At 39.0% G+C, this 27,511-nt stretch overlaps 1 protein-coding gene across 2 annotated transcripts in view; it reads left to right on the top strand.

Annotated features, from left to right (window-relative positions):
* The first annotated feature begins 873 nt into the window (after positions 1-873).
* The window catches only part of fhl3a (four and a half LIM domains 3a), a 52,685-nt gene continuing 26,047 nt past the window's right edge, over positions 874-27,511 (top strand). Inside the window, exon 1 of one of the 2 annotated variants that reach the window (XM_059339546.1) lies at positions 874-1,181. The gene's annotated coding sequence lies outside the window, so the exon portion shown is untranslated. Of the gene's footprint in view, positions 1,211-27,511 lie in introns of both variants that reach the window. The other variant, XM_059339545.1, reaches the window with a different exon arrangement.

Raw genomic sequence — 27,511 nt, 5'->3', positions numbered from 1 at the left:
AGGGTGTTCTAAAACTTTTGACCGGTAGTGTATATCTAAAGATAAAACAAACAAAACAATAGTGCAACAGAAGGCAATTTCAGTAATAAATAATAAAAACGCCACCCCAGACCCGGAGGGCCCTGCTGGGAGCTCCCATCACACACTCCACTGACCAGACTTTTTTTTTATTCTTATTTTTTAACATGGTGCAATACAAGACAATACACCAACAATGTTTTAGATGAGTACTTACATACTAAAAGGGGGAGATTTCACTGAACCATACCAACAGTGATGGTATTACACTTTTAGGAGGAATGGTCTAATACTTTTTTCTATGACTGTATTTTTGGTCATTTTTACATCTATTTTGGTCAGTTTGTTTCTATTTTGACAATGTTGTGTCATTTTTCGGTCATTTTTACATCTATATTTGTAATTTTGTGTCTTTCTTAGTCATTTATACATCTATTTTTGGTCATTTTGTGTCTTTTTTTGGTCATTTTTACATCTATTTTTGGCCAGTTTGTGTCTTTTTTGACATTTTTACATCTATTTTTGGTCAGTTTGTGTCTTTTTTGGTCATTTTTAAATATATTTTTGGTCAGGAGGAACGCTCTTCATTTCAGATAGGTTACTTATTATTTTTACATTGAACATGTGATTATCTATAGTCTATAGATGGATACAGTCAGATTGCAAGAGAAATACAGTAAGAATTTCAAGCATTTACAAGCACTTTATCCAAAATCCAAGCACTTTTTAAACCTTGAAAATACAACATTTAAATTCAAGCATTTTCAAGGATTTCAAGCATAAGTTTAAACTAATTACTATTTTCAAAGTTTAAACTAATAATAAAAACGCCACCCCAGACCCGGAGGGCCCTGCTGGAGCTCCCATCATCCTCCCCTCTGTGTGAAGCCTCAGGAGGAGGAGGGGGGACCGGGCTTTAGGGGGCGGGACCAGTGACTCACCAGTAACTTCCTCAGTAGTAGAACAAATGTAGCCGGCAAGCTGCATCACTCTTCGCCGCAGAGATTTGACTACTGTCACAAGAAACCCAAAAAGTTTTACAGCTGACGAGCGACGCTGCCGAGCCACCGGAGTAGAGACCTGGACCCGGACCTGGACCTGGACCTGGACCTGCTCTCAGTCCTGATCTGATCTGAGCGGCTTTCACTCCCAACTTACAGAAGGTGCCTCCAGACTTGAGACATTACTCCTGGTAGGACTCCACTTTTCATTAACACCTATGGGTTTTTTTTTTTTTTTTTTTTGTCTTTTACGATTGCACTATCCACCTCTTCTTCCACCTCCTTCACGAAGCGATTAATTTGACGTCAAATATTCGGAAAATTACTTAGAAAAGTGTTTTAATTGTGTTGGGAAATAAACGAATGTGTCCCAAATGTCATTGAAAGCGTCATTATAAGAATTTTATAATGAAATCGATGGCATAAATAAGTTTTTAAACAACTATTTGAATCTATAATTCATGAAAATAACTTTTTTTAATAAATAAAGTGTAATATTAGTCATAGTAGTATGGTTAGTTGCACAGTAATTATGATCTGTAAACATTTCATTCAACACTGTAAGATCAAGTTTACACTCTACTTTTATTTTGAAAGTTTTTAGTAAAAAATGGAGTCGTGATTGGCATAAAGAAGTTTGTAAACAACTATTTGAATCTATAATTCATGGAAATAACTTTTTTTTAAATAAATAAAGTGTGGTATTTGTCATAGTAGATATAAGTAGTTAAATTGTGGTTAGTTGCACAGTAATTATGATCTGTAAACATTTCATTTGACACTCTCTGCTTTTATTTTTGAGAGTTTTTAGAAAAAATCAGAGTCCTGATTGGCATGAAGAAGTTTGTAAACAACTATTTGAATCTATAATACATGAAAATAACTTTTTTTTTTTAACCATTTAAGTGTTATATTAGTCATAGTAGTAGATATAAGTAGTTAAACTAGGGTTAGTTGCACAGTAATTATGATCTGTTGACATTTCATTCAACACTGTAAGATCAAGTTTACACTCTACTTTTATTTTTGAGAGATTTTAGTAGAAATCTGTCAGAGTTGTGATTAAAGCAGGCGTGGGCTTGACTTGATGACAAGCCCTGATATTTCACACCTTAGTCAAACACGTTGCCTACGGAGAAGCCTGCAAAGTAAAACCCTGACGAAAGAGGAACCACTTCCTGTGACAAGTGAAGGGGTCTGGACCTTTTCTGTCTGCCTGTGTGTTCTCCTGTTTTCCTTGTTTATGCCTTTCTCTCCACTCAGCCTCACACCTGCACTCATGCCTCTCTGTAATATAATGCACACACACAAATGAGGCAACAAAAACCAAATAAACAACATCCATTGAGTGTACACTGCAAAAAAAAAAAAAGTTTGGGTGAACTCAAAATTTCAAGGCAACAAACTTCGATAAAATTTTGAGTTGGACAATTAAACTTAATATTTTAAGTTTTGTTTTTGAGTTTGCTCAACTCTGAATTTCTCTGGCACGATTGTAACACCGCTATGAAATGTCAGCTAATGTTGCGACCACAATTTTGAGTTAGCATTGATACGCCAATGGCTACTCTTGTAGCTGTAACAAGCAGCGCCACTAGCGTCAGTTAGCCGCTAGCTTTCGCTAATGACCAAATTTCACAACAAAGAAATAAGAGTTAGCAGAACTATTGTCCCTTGTTTTGAACCCCAACTTAAAGATATAAGTAACAACAACTCACCAACTTGTTTTTGAGCAGACAACTGGATTCCTTTGTTGTGCTAACTTACATTATTGCCCTAAATGTCAGTAATTTATATTTCCAAGTTTTACCAAATTAAATCACTGTTTTAGGCCAAAAAATACAAGTTGGCTTTTTTTGCAGTGTAGAGGGGGACTGTATTGGAGCGTGTGACCCACTGAACTGTGCGGAGGAAGGATTAAAGAACAACTGTTGTGTCTCAGAAGCTCCCAGCTGAGCGGTGCATGTGTGAAGGCCTCGGAGTGCACAATCCCTCAGGCTAAACTTGTCTTATTTGTGCGCAGCGGGAAGTGGGATATGGCAGCGTGCATCTGGGAAGGGTGTGTCTGTGCTGCAGCTCCTAGTTTTGTTTTGGGTGTGCATCATCACATCACAGCGTATAGTAGTATAGTGTCATCCTCGTGGTGATTTTGTGCTCTTCCACCTGTTGCGTCATGTGGGCGCAGCGTGGGCACGGCTGGGAGGCAAAGTGTTGCCAAAAGAGAACATTTGATCAAGATTTTACATGTTTGTAGTAGAGACGTCAATGTTGCTCTTTTGCCTGATACAGTTCACTACATACAGTTTTATCTTGGCTCCAATTGGAAGAACATTTGATTTTATGATATCTATATCTTGTCGTGTTTAGTCGTGTTTCTGGGCACCTGGAAGTCCAGTAGTGACTTTGTTGTAGTCTCTATTAACTCCTGATGGAAATAACTGGCTTTTTTACTCATAAATGCTCCACTAGGTTTACTGTTCCTAACTGCCATATGTCCTGTGCTCTGCAAGCAGTTCATAGGAGAATTATTCGAAACTTTTTTGCTGCTGCAGCTGCTGGAAATGAGGTTGACAAGAGCAGTGAGGCTGAACAAAAAGTTGCAGGCCAGAAAACCAAAACAGTCAGAGAAAAAAATGCTAAAATGCTCTATGGAGATGAGGGAAAAAGCAGAATTTTTGTAACTGTTTCACATTTCATCTTGTCACCTGATTCAGTGTTAACATAATATATTGATTTGGGAAGCTTAGATTGATCTTAACCCTCTGGAGTCTTGGGCAATTTTGTCCATGTTTGAATACTTTTCGTGTCTTTGTAAGTCATATTGTTTCTTTTTTGGTCATTTTGTGTCTTTTTATGTCTTTTTTTAGTAATTTTTTGTCATTTTGTGTATTTTTTAGTCATTTTGTGTCTTTTTTGGTAATTTTGTGTCTTTTTTTAGTCATTTTGTGTCTTTTTTTTTAGTCCTTTAGTCCAACATAAAATGTGATTTTGAATCTTTTTTTACTTTCAAAACACTATCATGCTCAATAAAGAATTTTAAATCTTGCAAATGTACACAAGGGTGTCAAATCTAACATACAAGAGGGTTGCATCCAGTTCTATCATTTTATACTAAATATATTTGAGCTTGTCTCCAGTTTTACTTGGTATATCATCATCAAACTGAAACTGGCCTCATGGAGTTTACAGCCAGAACTTTAGAGGTAAATTTACAGTAGGGCTCCACGCTGCTTTGTTTTCTAGTCTGGATGGAGTCAAGAAATGAACATGCAGAAATTCAAGCAGGTTGGACTTGAATAGAACATTTTTTAAGTATAAAACAGCTTTGTTCTTTAAACTGTCAATCAAATCAATTGATACAATCCTGCTTTTAATGTTGCAGATCTCTTTTCTGTCTGTTACTACAGAAATTGCACCTTGGAGGAATTTGGTCTCTCAGGCATCCTGCTGTGCTTTCGCCGCTGACAGGTTATTTTTACACAAACTGTTTGTCACAGTAACGAGCAGGAATAATCCCCCAGCAGCCAAAAGCCAGTCATTCTGTCCCATTTAGCATCTGGGAAGCTTGCCTCGACAGAGCCCACGGGCTGTATAATGTATTTGTTTGCTTTCTTCCTCTTCCTCTCTCTCCCTCTCTCTCCCTCTCTCTGTTTCATTGACCATGGTCACATTCTTCGGAGGTCTCAGTGTTTTTCAAAGGTTAGCCCCGCGTGGTGGTTGGACCCCGGCCAGCTCCAAACTGCAGTGGGACTGTAACTAAATGACTCGGACTGGTTGTGGCTGGTTTTATGGGTTGGCATCGTTTGAAACCAGGCCAACGATAATGATGGAGAATCGGCGGTCAAGTGGTTGCAGGTGGTTAGGGAGCAGAATTTAGATTTGTGTTGAAGCACTTCTCTTTTGCAGCTGTCTGTTGAGGACACTTTGTATTGTTTCCACTGTTTTCTGTCACATTCTGTGTGTAGCTGCGTTCAATTATGATATAATATGATACCACTTGTCCTCCATAGTATCTTTAAATTAAAACTTCTAATTAAGGCTGGGCGATATGGAGAAAATCAAGTCTCACAAGCAAAAAATATTGGTAGATAGTGGAAGAAACGGTTGCAAAGTTATTAATGTAAACAAGGAACAATAACGGACCAAGTATGGAACCCTGAGGGACACCATATGTTAACTGGACTCTGGAAGAAGTACAACCATTAACATAAACAAATTGTTCTCGATTTGAAACATAATTTACACGATTTACTGACTGAAAATCAAGTTAAATTGTAATATAATATCTGATGATTTTTACTTCAGACTACAATTCATCATCTGCTCGTTTCAAACACATTTGGTCAACGCATGTTTGTCTCTCTAGTCATGATCTGCTGATCCACAGGGAGGTGTTTATGTCTTGGTGTCCTAATTTCTGCTCAAATTTTGACAATCTGAACATTCCAGCAAAGCTATTAGCGTGCATACCTTGTTTTCAACCTTCTTATTCATGTGGTTCCAACCACTATTAAACAATGCAACCCAATCCAGCTTTTAGCTTGCAGACTGATTAAAAAAACATCACATCTGTGCTACATGTGAGTCCAAAAAAGGGGAAATTAGAACACTTTCTGCTTTGGTGTTAACAGAACCTGTCTGGCACACAATTCTCTCGCACTTGTGTGAACTGTTTCAAAAAAGCACTTGGTTATTTTCTCATTATCCACATGTACTTTTCAGTTTTTTGTATGTAGGGTTGTCACGATACTAAAATGTTCAACTCGATACCGATACTCGAGATACCACCAGGATAAAAACAAAGACCCCAAAATTTATTTCATTTATTTATTTATTTGACAGTCATATCCCGTGGCTATTCCAACATACAAAGTGATTATGTACATTCACTGAGTGAATATTTAGAAAATAAAACATATATTTCTCGCTAGAAATGTAATCAAAATCCATTTTTATGCAGAAACTAAGTCAAAATATTGATTTTTTTCACTAAAAATGAGAGAACTGTCCGCCATGTTTTTTTTGCCACGGGATATGACTGTCATTAACTTGCATTGTAGCGAAATCCGTGTCAGTTTCACGGAAATTTGAGTGATTCCGTGGCTATTCCACAGATTTTGAGTTAAGCGAATCCGTGGCTATTTCACGGATTCCTGTGAGAACAGGTTCCTAAATCCACATGTACTCTTCAGTTTGTTGTATGTGTGTTTCCGTGTCTCTCCCCCTGTTAGTCAGCGTCCTCTTCAATGGGCTGTGTGGGCGCGTGGCTGGCAGCAGGAGTGTGTCTGAATTCCCTGAAAGGGAGGAAGTGACCTCAGGTTTCCTGTGTGGGGATGGCCAGGTGCTGTGGTGTTATTGTGAGGGGCACAAGACTTCCTCCATGGATGCTTTGTTGGTAAACGTCTGAAACTTGATCCGTTGAGCCCGGGCCCCTGTGGGAGGTAATATACCCCCTTCACAATCCACTCATCCTGCTTCTCTCTCCTTCCCTCTCTTCTTTCTCTCTTTCCCTCTACACTCCATGCGAGATTTTACGCAAAGAGAACATAAACTTTATATAGGCAGCTATGGTGTGTAAAAGGTAACTGACTCTGTGCTAATGGGGTAATTACATTCCTTTAGTGATACAATTACAGGCCTATACCTAGCACTTACCTGCTCCTCTCAAAGGAAGTGCTGTTTTCAAAGGAAATGCCAAATTGTAAGCACAGAATTGCACATGCCTCATAACCACAAGCTTACTAGTTTAATACAAACTGATTATATGTTATGAAAGAATGGGCTTTGCCTCGTTCCACCTTTCACTTGATATTGGCCTCGCCTGTCTCTTATATTTATTACACATTTAATTCACCCTTTATCGGGCGAAGAACTCTATATTTGGTAACTTCAGGGGATATCCAACTGGGTCCCCATGTCTCTCTGTTTGGTCGTAGAACCACATGGATTTCTTCCAGCTAATCAGGAAAGATCAGACTACGTCACAGACGATGACACCATGACAGCTGACCAATCAGTATGATGATAATATAATAATATTAACTTTATTGACCTCGATCTCCAATGTGAAAATGAAAAATTTAGAAAAAAAATATGCAAGAAACAGTCGTACAAACAGAGTTATTCTTCAGTGACTTGTACCAGGAGAACTTGACTATGACGGGGGGTGTAATATTTAGAGCAAAAAGTTGCAAATTTACTAGATTAAAGTGGCAAATCTACAAGAAAAAAAGTCACAGATTTAAGAGAAAAAAATGGGGGGAAAAACAACTTTTTTCTCGCAGATTCACCACTTTAAATCTCATAAATCTGCACATTTTTTTCTCATAGATTCACCACATTAATCTCGTAAACTTTTTTCTCAAAATATTACCCCCCTCCCCCGGGTCTGTATGTTTTTGTTTTTTTTACACAGTCTGTCAGTATGTAATGTCCTCCAATATTCTCTAGGGTTGAAATTTGGAATTTGCAAGTATTTCAATGAGTGTCCTATTAAGGGTAAATGGTGCCCCCCCGGTACTTATCAGTGTTTCCCTCGCTCTGTCTCACATGAAACAGATGTTGTTTGGGTGCAGAAATTCTGTCGATTCACTGCTGCATCATCACATTCGCTCATGTTATGAAGTTGTGCAGAGGAAAGGTGTGAGTCAGGCGTGACTGTTACCCTGCACCCTCGCCTGAAGGGAGGAGGGCCGGGTCACGCTCCAACAGAAGAGCATGGCATGTACAAATTCACAGGCGTTGATGAAAGGAATGCTATGATGCAAAACGTACGTCCTCCATCATGTGCCTGTCCCGACTTAATTTGTTCCTGGGAACACGATCCCAGACAAACCAGTCTTGGTTTTTTCCTCAGAACTCCCTCAACTCTCAATACGTGTGAAAATCTATCTGGAATTGCACAATCTTACAGCTTGCTCAATACATTGGCAACCATGAAAGACCTGAGAAAACAGTACATTTCTACACAGGAAATAAATGTCGCGAAAGTCCATAAATAAGCATGACAGCTGGATATATTTTGTCAGCAAACTGCCCTCCAAAACCAACTAAGAAAGTCACATCAAGCAGCATGGAGAAGGAGAGAGAGAGAGGGAAGCACAAATTTGAAGTCTGCAGACAAATTGCAGTGGTTTTTATACAACTGGTAATGTGATGTGTATTATGAATTCATATAAGTAATGGTTATGTTGGGCTGTGGCTAATGGCTAAATCATAGGATAACCTATGGTTAATGGAGGCACTTGAGGAGAAGAATGTTGGGTGAGGAGAATTTCTCCAGTACGCGAGGTAATAAGATGTTATTTCATCCTGATAGATCTCTGCTCAGAGAGATGACACAGTAACGAGCCAAGGCTTACACTTCATACTGTAACACCACATCTTTATATCAGGGATAAGAGAGTGATCTTCCCCTGGATAATATTGTCATTGAGGGAATCACTGGTCCACTGACCTACAATTATCTAGGCTTCTGTCACAAGTGGAGCACCATTAAATTGCTGTTTGCTTTATTGACTAGGGTTGGGCTGATACACGATGCTAACATCCATCGCCGGTGGCTGACAGTCATCGACCGCTGAGCCCAACATTGTGATTTAAAAGCCCAATGTCTCAGTCCTGACAATGTGCTTCCATGCAGAAAGTTGGCGGTTTACAGTTTGGGTCTGGTGGCTGATTAATGCACGTTTTTGCGGGTTGGCTCTCATGAAGGTTTGAGGAGGTATAACCCAAGGAGAGACTGGCAGAGTAGGTGAAGATGGGCGGGGAAGGGCCTCAAAGGTACAAACAAATAAAAAAATAATTTATACCCAACATACACATTGTGATATGCAAAATGGGTAGATCTCAACCACTTTTTCTAGACTCAAACCAAGGATTTACTGACTGACACCACATGTCCCCCATAGTATCTTTAAATTGTAACTTCTAAACAGTTGCAAGGTCATTAATGTAAACAAGGAACAGTAACGGACCAAGTATGGAACCCTGAGGGACACCATATGTTAACTGGGCTCTGGAAGAAGTACAACCATTAACATAAACAAATTGTTCTTGATTTGAAACATAATTTACAGGATTTACTGACTGACACCACATGTCCTCCATAGTATCTTTAAATTGAAACTTTGAATTAGGGCTGGGTGATATGGAGAAAATCAAGTGTCACAATATTTTTTTTTTCCAAATACCTCAATAATGATATTGTGTGGTTGACTATTGGTGTTCTCACAAAATATTTACACAATGAGATTTTGATATACAGGGTGTCCATAAAGTCTCTTTAGAACTTAAAAAATGTATTATTAAAGCAAATGAACAGACAAATATGTGGAGATTATTACAAAATGAGGAGTAGATATTGAAGTTTCTCATGGCGTCCAATCTAAACCCAACCAAATTTCCGAAACTCCTGCAAGTCTTTCTTGTACGTCCAATGTACAATTGGTGGGGTGACTTCATAGTCTCAAGCACTGAAACTATAGTTGTTTGTTTCCATTTTCAGAAAAAGTATTGCTCATAGTCTGATATCACAATCTCAATGTAATATCAATATATTGCCCAGCCCTACTTCTAATAGAAATAAGCTATAGCATGACTAAGTCTACAGTAATTTAACAACAACCGTCAGCCTACATAGCACTGACAGAGTGGTTTTATTTCTGTGGGAGCAGCAATGTCGTCATCCTTCCCATTGGATGTTCTTGTACACTGGCTTAATTGGGCAATAATTTGAGAGCATGTGGCATGCAGTCCTTAACCACGCAGTGATACACAGCAGGCCTTCAACAAGGCAACAACGCTCCGGGCTCAAAATGTCACCTTTCAAAACACTGTAAAGTCCTGAGAGACTGGGCTCTTAGCAAAGTATTTCCCCACAACAACATGCTAGCAGGACTCTGTTCTCATAGCAGATGTCTCGGAGAGGTAATTAAGCCTTGGCACTGTAAACGTGCTTTGTTTGTTCCACCATGCCACTTCTGTATCCACACGTCCACCCCCCGCTGCTGTGGTAGTTGTGTCTTTATATGGCTTGTAACTTCAGTTTGCCACAATGCCAACTGCATTAGTGTTGATTGCTTCCCAGACACTTAATAGGGCAGGCTCCCACATCTGCAAAGAATGAACCCAGACTGTGACATCATGGCAGAGGAAGTGTAGTCATGAGAGTGTGGGTGTTTGGCAAAGTGTTGGCGTTTAACATGTGCACATTTTTATTCAAATGTGCACTTATGCTCTCTGTGTTGCACAATCAGGGCTGAACCAGAAGGACCTGACTTGTTGGAGTGCATGAGGAGCAGTTACTCGTCCTGATTAGATGTGTATTATCTTGTCTCTGATAAATACAAGAGTGTTTATTTGGAGTGCAGCTGTGAGCGAGAGCATTCCCCTCGCTGTAAGTAAACACTGTTAAAATGCCTGCTCTGCATGATGAAACTAGCGAGCGATCAAGAATGCGACTCCTTATCCAGAATGTCTTACACCATCCTTCTCTCATCAACGTTCTTTCCCACTATGGCTTTTGCTCACTAGTATTTACAGGAACAGGCACACACACTCGCACACTTTGTCTCACCCTCTCATTTTCGTCTCTATGGCTCTGGTGGAGAGACAATAGTCTCTGCAGAGGAGACAGGCTTAGACAAGCCAGACGTGCTACGTACACTGTGGTGTGGATTTATGTCAGTCACTAGTCCGTAAATTGAACTGTATATGACAAGTGCACCTTTTTCATAATACACAAAAAAGAGTGGACTTGGCACAGCTCGGGCACACTTTGGCACTAATTTGTCAAGCTGTCAAAGTTGCATTGAATGCGAGTAGGAAGCGGGCAGGATGTTTCTTGGCCTCCTTTGCTTCCCTGTGTTCCCTCACCTTCACGGGATACTAAACGGCCCTCGTTCGGTGCCTTGAAGGAGCCATAAATGGCAGAAAGTGTCCTTGGTGTGGCTATAAAAGGACGTCAGCTCCTCGATGAGACGATGGCGGTGATTTACGACAGAGACGGAGAGCTGGGGAGGGATTTCTTGGCTTCTTCAGGTGAAGTTGGGAGAAAAAGAATGAAAGGATGGGATGAAGAGAGGAGTGGCCTGAGTACACTATTATTGCCTGTGGGCGCATCTGTCAACGGGCTGTCACAGAAAAGCGTAATTGAAGACAAATGCAAGTCCCTACTGTGTATAGTTTACTCTGTGTGCAGCACCTCTCCATCTTGGAAAAGTTTCTATTAGTGTGCAGAAACTATTTACCCTTATCACAACAAATGTACACAAGAGAAGGAACATGTTGTGACTCCTCGAGCATTCGGCGTCAGCTCTCATTCACCTCGTGTAATTGGAGTTCTTGAAAGTGGTGCAATGAGAACACAATGGTGAAGTAGTGCTTTGTTTGACAGGGTATTTACAACCAACAGATCATATGGAGCTCAGGATGTTTGAAGTAATCGGACATAACTCAGTCCAGAGGGAGATCCAAATGATTCACAGACCTCCAGGACCAGGACATACTGACGTTGTTGTTGTTGTTGTTTTGCTTTGACTGTTAGTGTAATCATCTAGTGTTGAAAGACCCTCCAGATCAAGATCAAGCCCCCAGGAAGAGCTCCAGGCTTTGAAGCCAATTTTCCTAGCTGCCAAATGGTGGAATTACAACTATTGGATCAAGTGAAACCAGGGCACCAAAAAGACATATTCTCAGAATCTAGACATATTCTCAGAATCTAAACATATTTTCAGAATCTAGACATATTCTCAGAATCTACATTCTCATCAGTGGATTTGTTTTTTTGAACCTCACAACCCCCACAAAATCACAAAATCCTCACAAAATGACTCATTTCACCATCAGAATTGTATTCCTTTAGTCCATTTATCCCCATTCAAGTTAGCAGGGCGGCAGAAGATTCATTGATTTCTATGCAGCTTTTTCGTGCGCCATTGTGCAACTTTCATAGGAATGAATGGGGCCCAACCTCCAACACTTTATCCAGTTTTGCCTACACATCCATGTTCCACAAAATAAAGCCATTTGGGCTGTAGTTAGACAATTGTTTTTACCCAGTTCCAGAGTTCCTTGCATGCATTTTTTCCCCTGATATTTCTACTATGTGCATGCATCTGAGATGTATGGACCAAAAGACTTTTTCCATTTCTCAATCCATTTTAAAAAATCATTTTTAACTGTATTATGTGTTTTAGCTACATATTTAAGAAATGCAGTCTTCTCCTGCTGCCATGCTTTGGTTTAGCTTTCACCATAGTTAAAGATTACAAAAACACATATGTATAATCATAAATACATTTTATTACATATGAAAAAAAACGCTGTCTCTGTGTCTCTTCCACAGCTGGAAAAGCATAGATGGGTACACATAAGAGCACTCGCTGCTGCACATGTGGTACAGCAATACAGATGGTACAGTGAAGTAGAAGAACAGTGACTTAATGTACTTTTGTAGCAATTTAATTTAATTTGAAAGGCAAAAATTACAGATCTCTGGACCTCGTTGTCGTCAGTGGTATCTTCAGCCCTAAAATAAATGTATTTTTGTGTCTCTGGAAAAGTCTTTCATCCTGCCATTCAAAACCCTTTATCCTTCGGAGAATCACTAAAGAAACAACAGACAATCTGCCCTTAATAAAGTCTTCAGTCAGGTGTAGATTTCTCTTCTTGAAGTTAATGATAGCGTGGTGTATTTTGTCTTATCTGAGTGTTAAGAGTTCCGGTATAGCTCTTTGCAGTTATGCTTGGAAATGAAGTCATCCCTGTGATGTTGGAGGAATTATGTGACAGATACAGACCCCCATTACAACTCACAGCTTGATGTAGTGTATATGTGTTGGGCATTCAGCCAAACCACCTACAAGGATGGTGCTTGACCGCATTAGCAGCAGCGAAGAGCAAATGTAACACATCTCTGCCTCCAATCTGAATGTACACTAGAGGCCAAAAGTATGGAAGCAACTTAAATGTTCTGTTCACAATGTCTTTCTTAAAAACCAGTATGGATTCTTTGGATTTTTTGGATGTGTTTACTGCATGATCATACTTTACCTTTTTTTTTAATTGAACCATTTCCCTCAATTTACCTTTAGGTATAAAAAAAAAGAAGGGTTTAGTTTTAGGGTTGAGAAGATTTGGAAGAGTCACAACTTCAGTGCAAAAGTAAAAAAAAAAAAAAAATCACAGTTTGCATTATTTGCTTTAGCTCTTTGGCTTTTGAGAGTTTGCATACAAAAATCCCAATAAATCTCAACTGTGTTCATATCTCTGACTCCGTGGCTATTTCACGGATTCCTGTGAGACCAGGTTCCAAAAATGAATGCATAGGAAGTTGACAAATTTGAACCAAAATCTACTGGACTTCAGAGGTTTAATTAACATTAGATAAAACCAGCTCAGAGCTCGTTAACACCAGGTGTATTTAGGTTTTCCCATCTCACTGAGCGCTGCAAAAAACTGTACATTGTGTTTACTCCGAGCCTCTCAGGAATCTGGCAAACATCACTAAGTTGTTTTCTTCTTTACTTTTCCTAAGGTCCACCATACGTTTGCAATTCTGTCAGTGCTTTAATAGGCCTAAACATTTCGCTTCAAACAGAACCACATCCAATGTTGGCAATGGAAATGAGATCAATGGGTAAAATGGGGGCCAGACGGTGAGCAAAGCACAGCACAGGGCCAATGACACAAGCACCATGACTTCACCGTGGAAGTATTCAACCCCCCTTTAAAAAAAACCCCATCCCTCATCCCCATCGCACGCTTTCTCAACACTGGTGAGTGGAAACTGTTTAAGGTTTAATGATTGCTGGAGACAGAAAGTGTCCCATAGTATGAGAAATCGTGCATGATGATGGTCATTGGTCACACCACGTCATGCTTGTGGTGATCTGTCAGGGAGTATTACAGTTCTGCTGCACACAGCGTGTAAGTTAGTGCCATGCAGCTTTTATCCTTCATATACCAGCGCCACTGGATTCTGCAGAGCCATATATCCTGTACATTTACATGATGTCTAACATACATTTAGACTTCACTTAATGGATGAAGACGCCTGTAGAACCTGATAATGTAATAAATTCCCGATAATGTAATACAAATCTGCACTTGAGTCCATTGAAAATGTAATAAAACCTGATAATGTAATAACTTCCTAATAATGTAATAAAGTGCATTTACCAATAATGCAATACACTTTTTTTTTTAACCAATAATGTAATAAAGTATTACATTAATGGGAGGTTATTACATTATCAGGTTAGCCTTCATTTCGCAAGTCCTGATAATGTAATAATTCCCCAATATTGTAATAATTTAACAGCAGACCACCCATTACTTGGGTTCAAGTGGTGATACTGTGTATCAACTCTAGCTCAAGAGCTCTAGCGCCACCAACAGGTCAAAGTTGAATGTTTAATAACTTTTCACCCGTTCATCTGTTTTTCACAAACGAGGTATCCATGACAACGAATGCATTCAACAGCTTCTTGAAATCTAAAGGTGCTTGGTGTTATACTTTATTACATTATTGGTAAAAAGTGTATAATATTATTGGGAAATGCACTTTAATACATTATTGGGAAGTTATTACATTATCAGGTTTTATTACATTTTCAATGGGCTCAAGTGCAGATTTTTATTACATTATCGGGGTTATTACATTATCAGGAATTTATTACATTATCAGGTTCTACAGGGCCATTGCGAGAGCCTTCTTCAACTAGCTTCTAACTTTGTTTGTGTCTGTTTTGTGTTCAGCAACGTTCCCACATCCCTGGAAGCCAAGAATACTCCAGTATAGGAAAGAGAAGCAGGATAAAAGCAGAATGAGGTCGGACAAGAGTCGGGCGAGCCTTGTGGTTAATAGATTGAAAGAGATAGACAGGTCTGCTCGGGATGCAACATAATTCAACCACGCTATCAGTGTTTACCAAAGCACCTGTTTTCACGTCGTCTCTCCATTTAACAACTGCAGCTGGGACTTTGCATTTTATCGCTGATAATGAATTAGGCGGGGAAGATGAATGGTGTTTTGCATGGCTGCATGATAAAGAGATCCCAGTGTGTGACACTGGGAGATAAGGACCTGACGGATTGCAGCTTTGTTCTGGCAAAGTCGAGAAACTAGCTATAGGATTTCTGAACTTGCAGCTCTTCTCGAGACTTAAGTGAACCTCCGATAAATCCACAGAGATCCGTTCCCTTGTGTACACTGTTAAAAAAACGCTGTTGCTTTTACAGAAAAAAAATGGTTGCTGTGGTTGCCAGAATAATTCTGCAAAAAATAAAGTACAAATGTTAACAACTTTACAGAACAACTTGTACATTTTACTGGTATTCAGTGTACAATAAATAATATTTGAATGTTAATTTATTGGTATTCAATGCACAATAAGCAAAATCATGCATGCATGTACATTTTGCATAAATAATTATAAAAGCAGCATCATTCTGTTAAATTAGCAGTAAAGGGCGGTATATTCTACAACTTTGAATTTTTTTTTTTAAATTACTACAGTTATAGGATGTAAAATTTACAAGTTGCTCGGTAACGCTTTATCTTAAGGTCCTTGTAATAACCATTAATTAACAAGTAATGAGGCCCTTGTAAGTCCTTACAAGATGCCTATTAACATTATTGTGTGTTTATAAGCTTATATAAGTGTTAATAATGGCATTACAAACACCCATGAGCCACCCATTATGTCTTTGCCATGCCTTTATTAATCTTATTTTGTTTGCTTATTGATATTAAAATATATTTTATTACTCATCTATTATAAGTTAACTATAAGTTAACTATGCTTTTTGCAGCTAAAGGGATCTAAAGCGAGAACAATGCCTTATTACTTGTTAATTAATGGTTATAAAGGACCTTATTATAAAGCGTTACCGGTTGTTCTGTAAAGATGTTGACATGTACTGTATTTTTTACGGAAATATTCTGGTAACCACAGCTGCCAGTTTTTTTTCTGTAAAAACAACGGGACATTTTTTACAGTGTAGCAAAGGGAGTATTGCTTTTGATGCCAGTGCTAATCGGTTTTATGTGAGAACATGTTTACATCTATACCACAACCACTCCGCCGCTCCCTTGTTCCTCTGCTTTGATTGATTCCTACATGACCTGCTCACTGCTAGGTTACCACACAATCAAATAAGACCATCCTGGTGGTGTGGGCGGAAGAAAAACCCCAAGTAAGAATCAGCACAAAGACTCAAGGACTAGTTGAACCTGAAGACTGGAGAGACAGCAGCAGAGAAAAAAGGAAAGGGGAGGCTGGAGGGTGGAGTCGGTCCTGCAGGATGCATGGCAGCATGATTTATGGACGCCTTTTGAAGTGAGCTCATTCCAGCCACACGGCCTGCCTGCTGCATTTCAGAGCAGGGACCTTCTGGTGGCGGCACCACGAGGGGGGATAAATGACCCTCGGGTCACCCACCTCCAATAGTGGACCACTCACACATGCACTTCCTGATTATGTGGCAATTCATCAGTGTGTGTTTGGTTTAGGGCTGGGCGATATGGCCCTGTAGAACCTGATAATGTAATAAATTTCCGATAATGTAATAACCCCGATAGTGTAAGAAAAATCTGCACTTGAATCCATTGAGAATGTAAGAAAACCTGATAATGTAATAACTTCCCGATAATGTAATAAAGTGCATTTCCCAATAATGTAATACACTTTTTACCAATAATGTAAATAATGTGTTTCGCAAGTCCTGATAATGTAATAATTCCCCAATATTGTAATAATTTAACAGCAGACCACCCTGTAGAGCCTGATAATGTAATAAATTCCTGATAATGTAATAACCCCAATAATGTATATTACATTATATAGGTTTTATTACATTTTCAATGGACTCAAGTGCAGATTTTTATTACATTATCAGGAATTTATTACATTATCAGGTTCTACAGGCCCTAAAAGATTATTATGATATTTCAGGGTATTTTTGCGGTAACGATATTCTTGACGATATTACAAAACACTGAGAAATATATCGAAAATGTGATTTTTTTTTTAGTCCATATAAATGAATAAAAAACATTCAACAAAATAAAAATCAATCATAAATCTAAAATGTAGTGTAAAGTGGGCATTGGGATTAATAAAAATAATTAAATCTTAAATATTACGTGCAAATCATCAAACAGTTGCCAAATACAAAAAAAATACTCTTGAGTATTAGCAAATAATAATAAAATTAAAAAACAACAACTAGGGGGGTCCAGGGCATGCACCCTGGAGAATATTTTTTCATAAAAGCCCAAATTTGGTGCCTCTCACAGATTCCAATGCCACTATTCCATCATATACACTGATAGTGGCATAACGCTTTCCCCTTAAGAAACTTTATTCTCCTTTACAATATTTCAATAAAATATGCAATGATTAAGATCAGTGTATATTTTAATGAAATATTGTAAAGGAGAATAAAGGTTCTTAAGGGGAAACCCTTATGCCAGTATGTCAAGAAGATGAATGTTGCCAATATCATGATATGCATTTTTTTTTACTCGTAAAAAGAATATACCGGTATAACCGTGAATGATACGATATGGCACACCCCTAGTTTGGTTTCCAATGTGCAAAAATGAGCTGCCAGGGCATCCAATGCACTCCTTCCTCAGTAACCTATATAGAGGTCAAAGCAAACAGGGAGAGTGACAGAAAGGAAAAGGAGGTTGTCCCTCTCTGGGATCATAAAAATTAGGTCAAGAGAGATATGTTCCTACAGCGTCCAGCTCTTTTTTCGCTGCAGTTTGCAGAATTATCAGGGGAAATTTATAGTATCTCCAGTAGAGTCTGAATGGAAACTGATTTTATCATCCTTTGCACTTAAATCTCTCTCACCACCAGTAGTCTCCCCAATGATGACATCATTGTTTGAATAAGTAAAGCTTCCATCTTCTGTTCTGCTGGTGAGGCTGGAGGACTAAAGGGGGTGGCTTGGCAGTAGTCGGCCCCGGAGCTTCAGTCTGGTTTGAATTCATCGTCTATTCAGTGTGTTTGGATTGTCATAACCAAGATCTTCCCACTTTGTTTGAAACTCATTTCCTAAATACATCAAATTGTTTGATCTTATCAGCTTCATTTATGCGAGCAGAAAAGCCGGGGATTGTGAATATGAGCAGTAATTACACCCGAGGGGAAGTCCCCACAAAGGGACTTGAACAAACTGGTGGTGTGTGTATGCAGCTGCTCACTGTGTCTGCTCTTCCTGCACAAGTCGCCCATTGTCTCCCAGTTTGGCTGCTGTGTTTATTTTTTGTTTGATCCCCCTATCTACCCTCAGCTTTGTGTGTTCACTATGTGTGTGTGTGCATGCAAAGGCACATAGTTGTGTGACTGCTCGTGCACGGGGCTGCAGGTGTGTCTGCGCCTCTGCAGTATTTCTGTGTGAGTGTGTTTAGACATAATGCTTTTTCATTATGACTGCATGTTTGCAAATGTGTGTGACCGTCTCCCTGAGAAGTCCCAGAGATGTCTCTGTTTGGGGCAACAGGAAGAAGCACAGAGTGTGTGTGTGTGTGTGTGTGTGTGTGTGTGTGTGTGTGTGTGTGTGCATATACTGACTTGGACATCCTCATTGTTACGGACCGCACACTGGTGAAAGGGGTTGTAGAACCTGATAATGTAAAAAAAAATTCCGATAATGTAATAAACCCGATAATGTAATAAAAATCTGCACTTGAGTCCATTGAAAATGTAATAAAACCTGATAATGTAATAACTTCCCGATAATGTAATAAAGTGCATTTCCCAATAATGTAATACACTTTTTACCAATAATGTAATAAAGTATAACACCAAGCACCTTTAGATTTCAAGTAATGGGTGGTCTGCTGTTAAATTATTACAATATTGGGGAATTATTACATTATCAGGACTTGCGAAATGAAGGCTAACCTGACAATGTAATAACCTCCCAATAATGTTATACTTTATTGCATTATTGGTAAAAAAAAAAAAAAGAAAAGTGTATTACATTATTGGTAAATGCACTTTATTACATTATCGGGAAGTTATTACATTATCACGTTTTATTACATTTTCAATGGACTCAGGTGAAGATTTTTATTACATTATCGGGGTTATTACATTATCGAGAATTCATTACATTATCAGGTTCTACAACCCCTGTAGAACCTGATAATGTAATAAAGTGCATTTCCCAATAATGTAATACACTTTTTTACCAATAATGTAATAAAGTATAACATTAATGGGAGGTTATTACATTATCAGGTTAGCCTTCATTTCACAAGTCCTGATAATGTAATAATTCCCCAATATTGTAATAATTTAACAGCAGACCACTAATTACTTGGGTTCAAGTGGTGATACTGTGTATCAACTCTAGCTCAAGAGCTCTAGCGGCACCAACAGGTCAAAGGTCAATGTTTATTAACTTTTGACCCATTCATCCGTTTTTCACAAACGAGGTATCCATCACAACAAATGCATTCAACAGCTTCTTGAAATCTAAAGGAGCTTGGTGTTATACTTTATTACATTATTGGTAAAAAGTGTATTACATTATTGGGAAATGCACTTTATTAAATTATCGGGAAATTATTACATTATCAGGTTTTATTACATTTTCACGGGACTCAAGTGCAGATTTTTATTACATTATCGGGAATTTATTACATTATCAGGTTCTACAGGGGTTGTTGCCCAGTAGGAAATGAACCCCGCATTTGCTTCCTCACAGTGCATACCAGAGAAAAGGAAGAAGACATTATGTTTTTATGACAGGAAAATGGTGCACAGGGATGTTTCAGAGGTCAACTCACATTATCACGTCTATTTTTAGATCTTTGGTTTTATGCTGTGGGATTTTACTGCGTGGCGATTTAAAATACACATATAATAGTATGCATTTAACTGTATGCACTGGTGGGATTTGGGATTGTCTAGTTTATTTTTGGTACGTTTGACCTGATTTTCTTACAGCTGCTCCTCTTTAAAAATAGCCAGGAAGTCTAAAATCTCCCTGAATGAATGATGAAGTTTGGGATGTATTAATATGATATTCCCTGATGGGTTTGATGTTTTTCATGGCACAACACTTTTCACTTTGCCACAGCATCCCTGATAAAATGCAGGGTTGTATCCTCAGTCAGGGCTGCGCAGGATGAAACGAGAGCTAAACATCACTGCCAAGAGGTTTATGGTCCAGGGGAATGAGGGCACTGTTTACACGTTGCCACGGAGATGTGTCTGAGAAAGGAAAAAATGGCTGTATATACTGGAAATGACCTCTGAGATATCCATCACAGTCATTTCACATTTTGGCAGGCCCCTCTCGATTTTCTAAGCAAACGTAATGCTTTTCTTCTTCGTATGAACCCATCTTCTTAGGGTTAAGTATTTCTGCAGTTGTGGGGGATCAGTTGTGCAACAGTTTAAAAAAAAAAAAAAAAGTGATTGTTCTTACTGCTTATAATGTATAATAGACATGAAAGCCCACGGAAACATCCACCTGCTTATAAAAACATGCTGAATATTCATGTCTGGGGATGTTGGGATGTATGCTTTTAAAATAATACCCGTCTTGTCTGGGCATTAACCTCAGGGTCAGGTGCCATCACTGCAGCCACGAGCCACAAGTCTGAATGAGTTATAAATAATTGCTAGCAGTTGTGGGTGTGTACTGAGCAGTTGTGTGTGTGTGTGGCATGCTTAGATTGCTGAGTGTGCGGCCTGTGAAACCCTACCCCAGCTCCTTGATGTCGTGGCTAGTTGTGCTGACTCAGCAACATTGGGAGACCACCTGGGAATGACCAGTCTGCTGGAGCGCCATTTTGTGTCTCTTGGTTCACCGTTAGCCTTGGTCTCCAGTCCCTGTGGGTTACTAATAGCCACGGAGCGAGTGGTCACGTTTTAGTAAAGAGTGATGATGCAGTCATTATCATCGTGCTTACTGGGCTTTCTCAGCTGTTTAGTTATGTTTAACTAGCCGATTTAAATAATACAGACATGCTTTACAACCTTATAATTAGTTCATTAGCAAACAGTGAAAAAGTGCTGGATCACATAAAACCAGGATTAATTGAACTTGCATTCCAAGAGGTTATCAGCTGAAAGGCTAATAGGGATGAATAAGAGTTTTTTTCTTTTCTTTCTTTCCATCCTGATATACTTTGCTCATATCAAACCTCTGGAGTCCAGGAGATTTTGGTTCAACTTCTTATGCATTCGTTTCTGTCTCTGTTTAGCATCTTTCAGTCTGTCCTTACATCACATGCATGGCTCCTTTTTCTCCACACGAACTTGGCTATCAGTCAGATTTTTAAATTTATTTTAAATAAAGTATAAAGCTGCCAGGAACCGAAAATACAAACAAAAGACACAGGTTTCTATGGAAATGTACCTTTTTTTTTTTTACCATTCATACACACAAAAACAGCAGAAATAGTAATAGTTTTCATTGTAGAAAGAAAATTCTCATTTTAAAAATGGTCTAGAAACATAAATGGCACACTGTGAAAGCTCCTATGATTGAACTTTCAAATGGCTTTCTCAGCTTGTCTACATATCATATATAAATAAAGTTGTTACTGAAAATAAAACATGTGTTTTTTCAATAAATAGATGGACTCCAGAGGGTTAGTCATTGAGGAGGCTGTGGCTCAGTTGGTAGAGTGGTCACCTACTGATTGGACGGTTGGTGGTTCAATCCCTGACCATGGCAGCCTACATGTCCAAGTATCAAGTAGCAAGATACTGAACCCCAAATGGCTCCCGATGCTGTTTATCGATGTGTGAATGAATTCCCAATGGTGGCAGGTGGTACCATTTAGGTTAGCCTCTGCCACCAGTATGAATGTGTGTGTGAACAGATGAATCAGCGCAGTCCGTAGTGAAAAGCGATATACAAGTGCAGTCGATTTACCATTTAATATATATAATAATAACAATCTTTATTTAGTTTTTGAGATGCTGCTTTACCATGAAACAGGTGTGAAATTCCCCATTTTCCTCTGATGAAGCACAGGAACAACAGATAAAAACATCTGGCAGTATTTAGTCTTATATCAAGGCCACTAAGCTGAACAACAGTACAGACATAGCCACAGCAGAAAGACAAAAAAAAAAAAAATCCATGACAGATTTTCTATCAGACCAGCGTAGAAAGGACAAAGTCAAAGCATCCTCAGTATCCTCTATGAGCAGATTTTATGGTCCAAAACTCCCAACAGCAAAGGCACGTTCTTCAAATCCATATTAGGACATGTGTAAATCAAATGAGGCCAAATTGGCCACTACATCTCTTGGCTCTGACAGTTTAAAGCAGTTTGTTTTATTTATAGAAGCAGTGCAGAGGTAACTTTCCATTGTGGTGACTTGTGAGACGGTCGCTGTGTCTGCCTGGTTTGTAGCAAAGACACAAAGACACAGACAGAAGTTGATATTTCTATTTTGCCCCTGATGATATTGAATCAGAAGGGCTCTTTCTGTTCCCCCTCTGGAGGTTGGTCTTGTGAAAACAACTTCCTCTCCTGGGGCTTGCAAACCAGTAACTGAATCACTCACCTTGCAAGTGAAAGTACCCTGACCTCACTATGCATACTTCTCCTCCTGCTCACATATGAATGGAGACGGGTGGCTTCCAATGCACGGTGCAGCAAAGCTCCACTCACTCTGTGTTGGTTTACCTTAGCAAAAGTTGTGCATAGTACCTGGTGCCACCTCTCTGATGTTCCAAGCAAGCTGAGCTGATACAAGAAGAATGACAACTCAAGATAATGACAATTTTTCAGATCGATATATACCAAATATGCATTGTTATCTTTCAGTATATGTATTGTCCAAATTCCATTCCTAAAGCCTGCCAACTCACAATTGCATAAGTACAATACTAGACAATTGACAAGATTTCACCCGACTCACTCGTATTACCCTTGCATGTGCGCAGATGGCACTAGGGACGGATTCATAGTGATCCTGATCGTCATTACGTCCTGCATAAAACAGCCATTGCTAAATAGCTACTGCTGTTTTTTATTTGCTTGACCCAGATTTAAAAAAAAACAGTAGCCCACAAACTGCTCCATACAATTGACAGAGTGCAGACGTTCCTCTGTTTGGCTGAAGATGAAAGGCTGCAGCAAGTGTCCTGTTAAAGATGATCTCATGGCAGATTCTGCTGGCGAAGCTATGGCGATCAGCTGAGATTTCTGATGACACTGAAGGGCATACTTTCCACAGAGAAAAACAAAATAAAGAAAAAGGACATGGAAAAAATGATTAGACCACCTTTGTTTTCTTCAGTTTCTTGTTCATTGTAATGCCTGGTACAACTAAAGGTACATTTGTTTGGACAAATAGAATGATAACAAAAAAAATAGCTGATAATAGTTTAGTTGTACCCGTCATTAAAATGAAAAAGAAAACTTAAGAAAACAAGGGTGGTCTAATCATTTTTTCCATGACTGTAGATGTCAGCTAGGACTTGGAGCAATAAACCAGAAAGGAACAGGTGAATGTTGGGAAAGAGCAAAGGAAAGGAATAATCTATCCGCCGCTGTATCGAGAGAAAAATAACATTCACAGCATGGCACTTCATACACAGGTATGGTGCATTCAAGAGCGTCGGAACAGCTATGGTGCATTTAAGAGCGTGGGACATATGAAAACTTACAGAGAAACTATTGTTATTATTACTGAATGGAACTTAGTTCAATAAACAAATTAACAAAACATTAACATGTTAACATCTTATCATTATATTTCTCCAAACAAATAAACCTTTAGATGTACCAGGCATTAAATGAACAAGAAAGCAAGGAAATAACAAGGGTGGTCTAATATTTTTTTCCATGATGTGTGTAAGAAATAATGCTTTAAAGTAGAATACATTTATTTAAACAACGGGAAATGCAAAGCAAGTGTCAAAGCTGAGATGGCTTTCCCCTAAACAGTGATCAGATTTCAAAGGGATGGTACACAGGATAGAGGAAGATGGGGGGATGTGAAGATATCAGGATAATGACTAAGATATCCATTTTTGGGCACAAATCCGCCCTGGGAAACTCTGGAGTAAAGGGGTCCCTGGGATTAATGGCCAGTGTTTGTTCAGAGACAAATAATACAGTCTTCCTCTCATACAGAGGCCTCAGAACAACCCCACTCAACGTATTTATTCTAAAACCAGCAGCCACACCAAAGGCCCAGAAAATGTAGCTGTTACCCTGAGATCTTTCAGCACCTTTCTCTGTTTTCCTTTTTACTGTATACAGTGTGCTTATCTGTGTGATGGTACAGTTTTAAACAGCAGTCACCAGCTTTTAATCTCTTTGTTGGTCATTGGCTGTTTATCACACACTCCCTTTAACTCCATTATTTCTGCATTCCTTACCTTCCTCTCCTCTCACCACACTGTTTACCGCCTCAAAGTGTATCCAAAGATCAGCTAGGAGACTGTCAAGATTTCTTTTTTTTTTTCTTGCTTTGCTTTCAAGATTTGCTTTCTCTTTTCTCTCACTCTCGCTCCAGTTTTCCTTCTGTCATCTAAACATTTACCGGCAAATACCAGCACAGAAAGAAAGAAAGAAAGAAAGAAAGAAAGAGAGGAAGAAAAAAAAAGGCAACCTTTCTTGCATTCTCCAGGCAGTGACTCTCCAAAAACCTCCACTGGCACACAGGAGTTGACTGCATAGTTTCCCCAATGCAAACCAGATGTGAAGTACTAATGTATGGCAGCATTTTTTTTCTTCAAAGGAAGACAAATGTAGGACAAAAATGTAGCTTTTTGGTCATCCAGACACACAGTGATGTAAAAATAAATTCAGATTCATTCCAAACTTTCCCCTCATGGTGGTTGGGACAGAACTGTATGATTTAAAATAATTGCGATGTTATTGTTTGGTGTTGGTGGAGTATTGTGGAACATTGGGATTGAGACGGGGACAGATGAGCTGTGACAATTGCATTTTCAGCTGCTGAAGCTCTTCTTCAGAAAAAGTTCCACCATCCATATGCACATGCAGTCCTCCTTGCTCGCACGTCCTCAAGTCTCCTTGTGCCAAGTAACTGTCAGATTATGACAAATGTCTGTTTTAAGTATAACTAAACATACGTCAGTGTGGGCTTGTGCTGTGCTTTTGTTTATCTTTTGTACACATTTAAATCTCCATATCAAATCCTTTTAATAATCAAGTCCAGGAGGTTTTAAATTCGATTCACTTGTTGCTTTCCCAATGCTGCAGTGTGTCCCACACATTAGAATAAAGGCTAATATTAAAAGACATCGAGTCGTATCCCTACACTTGCACGGTCATTAAAAGCTGCCACGAAGGGACAAATTACAAAGGCCGTGGTGACATTTTCGGCTGCAGGTAGTCATTTTCCCCCTTTATGTTTATGATGTTGGCTTTCATTTGAGCCCTCCGTCCCCTCCCACTCCACACCAAGCGGTGTTTAAGTGCTCAGGGACAATAACAGGTTAGCGCTCCAGTGTCTGGTCCTGCAGCCTTTGCTGTGTCGTCAAGTCTGACCCAGGCAGCTCACACAGAGAGGCAGTTTACTCAGGTAACCCCCACCCTGACTCCCCCTCTGTCCTGACACAGCTTCTGCACTCATAGTGTTTAAAAAGAAAAACTGCTTCGACGCTCATGTAGGGCTGGGCGATATATATCGACATAAAAAAATATATCGACATATTTTTAAATGTGATATGGAATTAGACCATATTAACCCATTTAATCTGGGAAAGCATTACCGCATTTCTACCATTAAAACCGGGGCGCTGTTGCGTTATTCTACCATTAAAGCCGGGAAGGCGGATACATCGTTTTGTAGTATTTGTAGTTTTTTTTTCACCTATTTTCAGTCTCTTGGCCAATGAAATGCACCAGAATACATGTGGGAGTGTCGCAATGCAACATGGGACTTTTCCAGAACTTTGAAATAATCACCAAAAAATGACACAAAATGACCAAAAAAAGACACAAAATGACTAAAAAACACACAAAATGCCTATAAGAAGACACAAAATGACAAAAAAAGACACAATTTGACAAAAAAAAGACACAACATGACCAAAAAAAGACACAAAATGACCAAAAAAAGACACAAAATGACTAAAAAACACACAAAATGACTATAAGAAGACACAAAATGACAAAGAAAGACACAACATGACCAAAAAAAGACACAAAATGACCAAAAAAAGACACAAATGACTAAAAAAGACTAAAGAAAGAGAAAACAGCTATAAGCTCTCAAATACTTTTAGAATTTCATTTCTATCTGCTACAGAGGCTGAAAAATCTATTATTTAGTAGAAGCATTGACACTTCTGTTGAATGCACAGAAAAACTTCAGGTTTTAAGGGGTTATTTTAAAATCACCCAGAGGTTTTCCAGGCATTTTTCCAGGCGTCTTAGGCCTAAATGGGTTAAGGCTGGGCGATATATCGATTTATCGGGGAAAAAAAGGTAATCCTGTTGTTATATATAACTTTCAATAAAACTACTTGTGACATGTCATATTTGGCTTTGACTTGGACTGAACATTTGCTCTCACTTTGCAATAAAAATATCGGGATATATATCATGTATCGTTATTCAGCCTAGATACATGGGGATGTGACTTTTGGTCCATATCGCCCAGCCCTACACTCATGTCATGTGTCCTGAGAACGTGGGTGGCCTCGCTTCTCCTGCAAGACAGAGAGATTACAAAAAAGACAACAGTGGTAGTAGAACTACTGGTTGTTTACCTTCATCTGATGGTTCTCTGAGTGCTGCCCCCGGCGTGTAATGATGACCGCAGATTGGTCTGAGCCGTAAATGTCATAATGATCATTGCAGTTTTGTTTTTCTGGCTTCGAATCAGTGTCACAACTACACTAAACACCATGATCCTTTACTAAACTGCTGTTTTTTATGACCTTTAAGTAAGCAAAAATCTTTCTCAACATCACAATTAAAATGTTTTTTGTATGTCCATAAGCAGTACTTGTAAGCTTGTTTAAATAAGCACATCTGTTTATGAATGGGGGGGCTGCAACATTATCTCTCCTTCATGAGCAATTTCCTCCTCTTCCTGTGATAAGATTCATTGCCTCAGTGTGTCCTTTCGATTACTGGACTTCATTTATCTGATGCAAAGGAACGCCAGCAGGAACTGCACCCCAAACATTTGACTAATATATAACAAATATTATTCAATGTCCAGCTTTTGTGTTGTTTTATTGTGACCTGAGTGGTTCTGCACAGTTGTTCATGCACGCAATTAGTCACGTTGACGTGATTTTTTGCTTGTGGAGTGACTCGTCTCACAGAGAATGTGGATCTGGAAGCCTCTCGCAGAGGACTTGACCTCGGTTTCCAGTCCATTGAAGAGAAACATGAATGTAATCCCTCTGACATTGTGTCAGAAACATAAACAAGACACATAATTATCAAAAAAGACACAAAATGACCCAAAAACGACACAAAATGACCAAAAAAGACACAAAATTAA

Source organism: Centropristis striata, chromosome 8 (genome assembly GCF_030273125.1).
Source record: "Centropristis striata isolate RG_2023a ecotype Rhode Island chromosome 8, C.striata_1.0, whole genome shotgun sequence".
Taxonomy (NCBI): Eukaryota; Metazoa; Chordata; class Actinopteri; order Perciformes; family Serranidae; genus Centropristis; species Centropristis striata.
The sequence above is the reverse complement of the archived record's forward strand: the minus strand, read 5'-3'. Positions and strand labels throughout refer to the sequence as shown.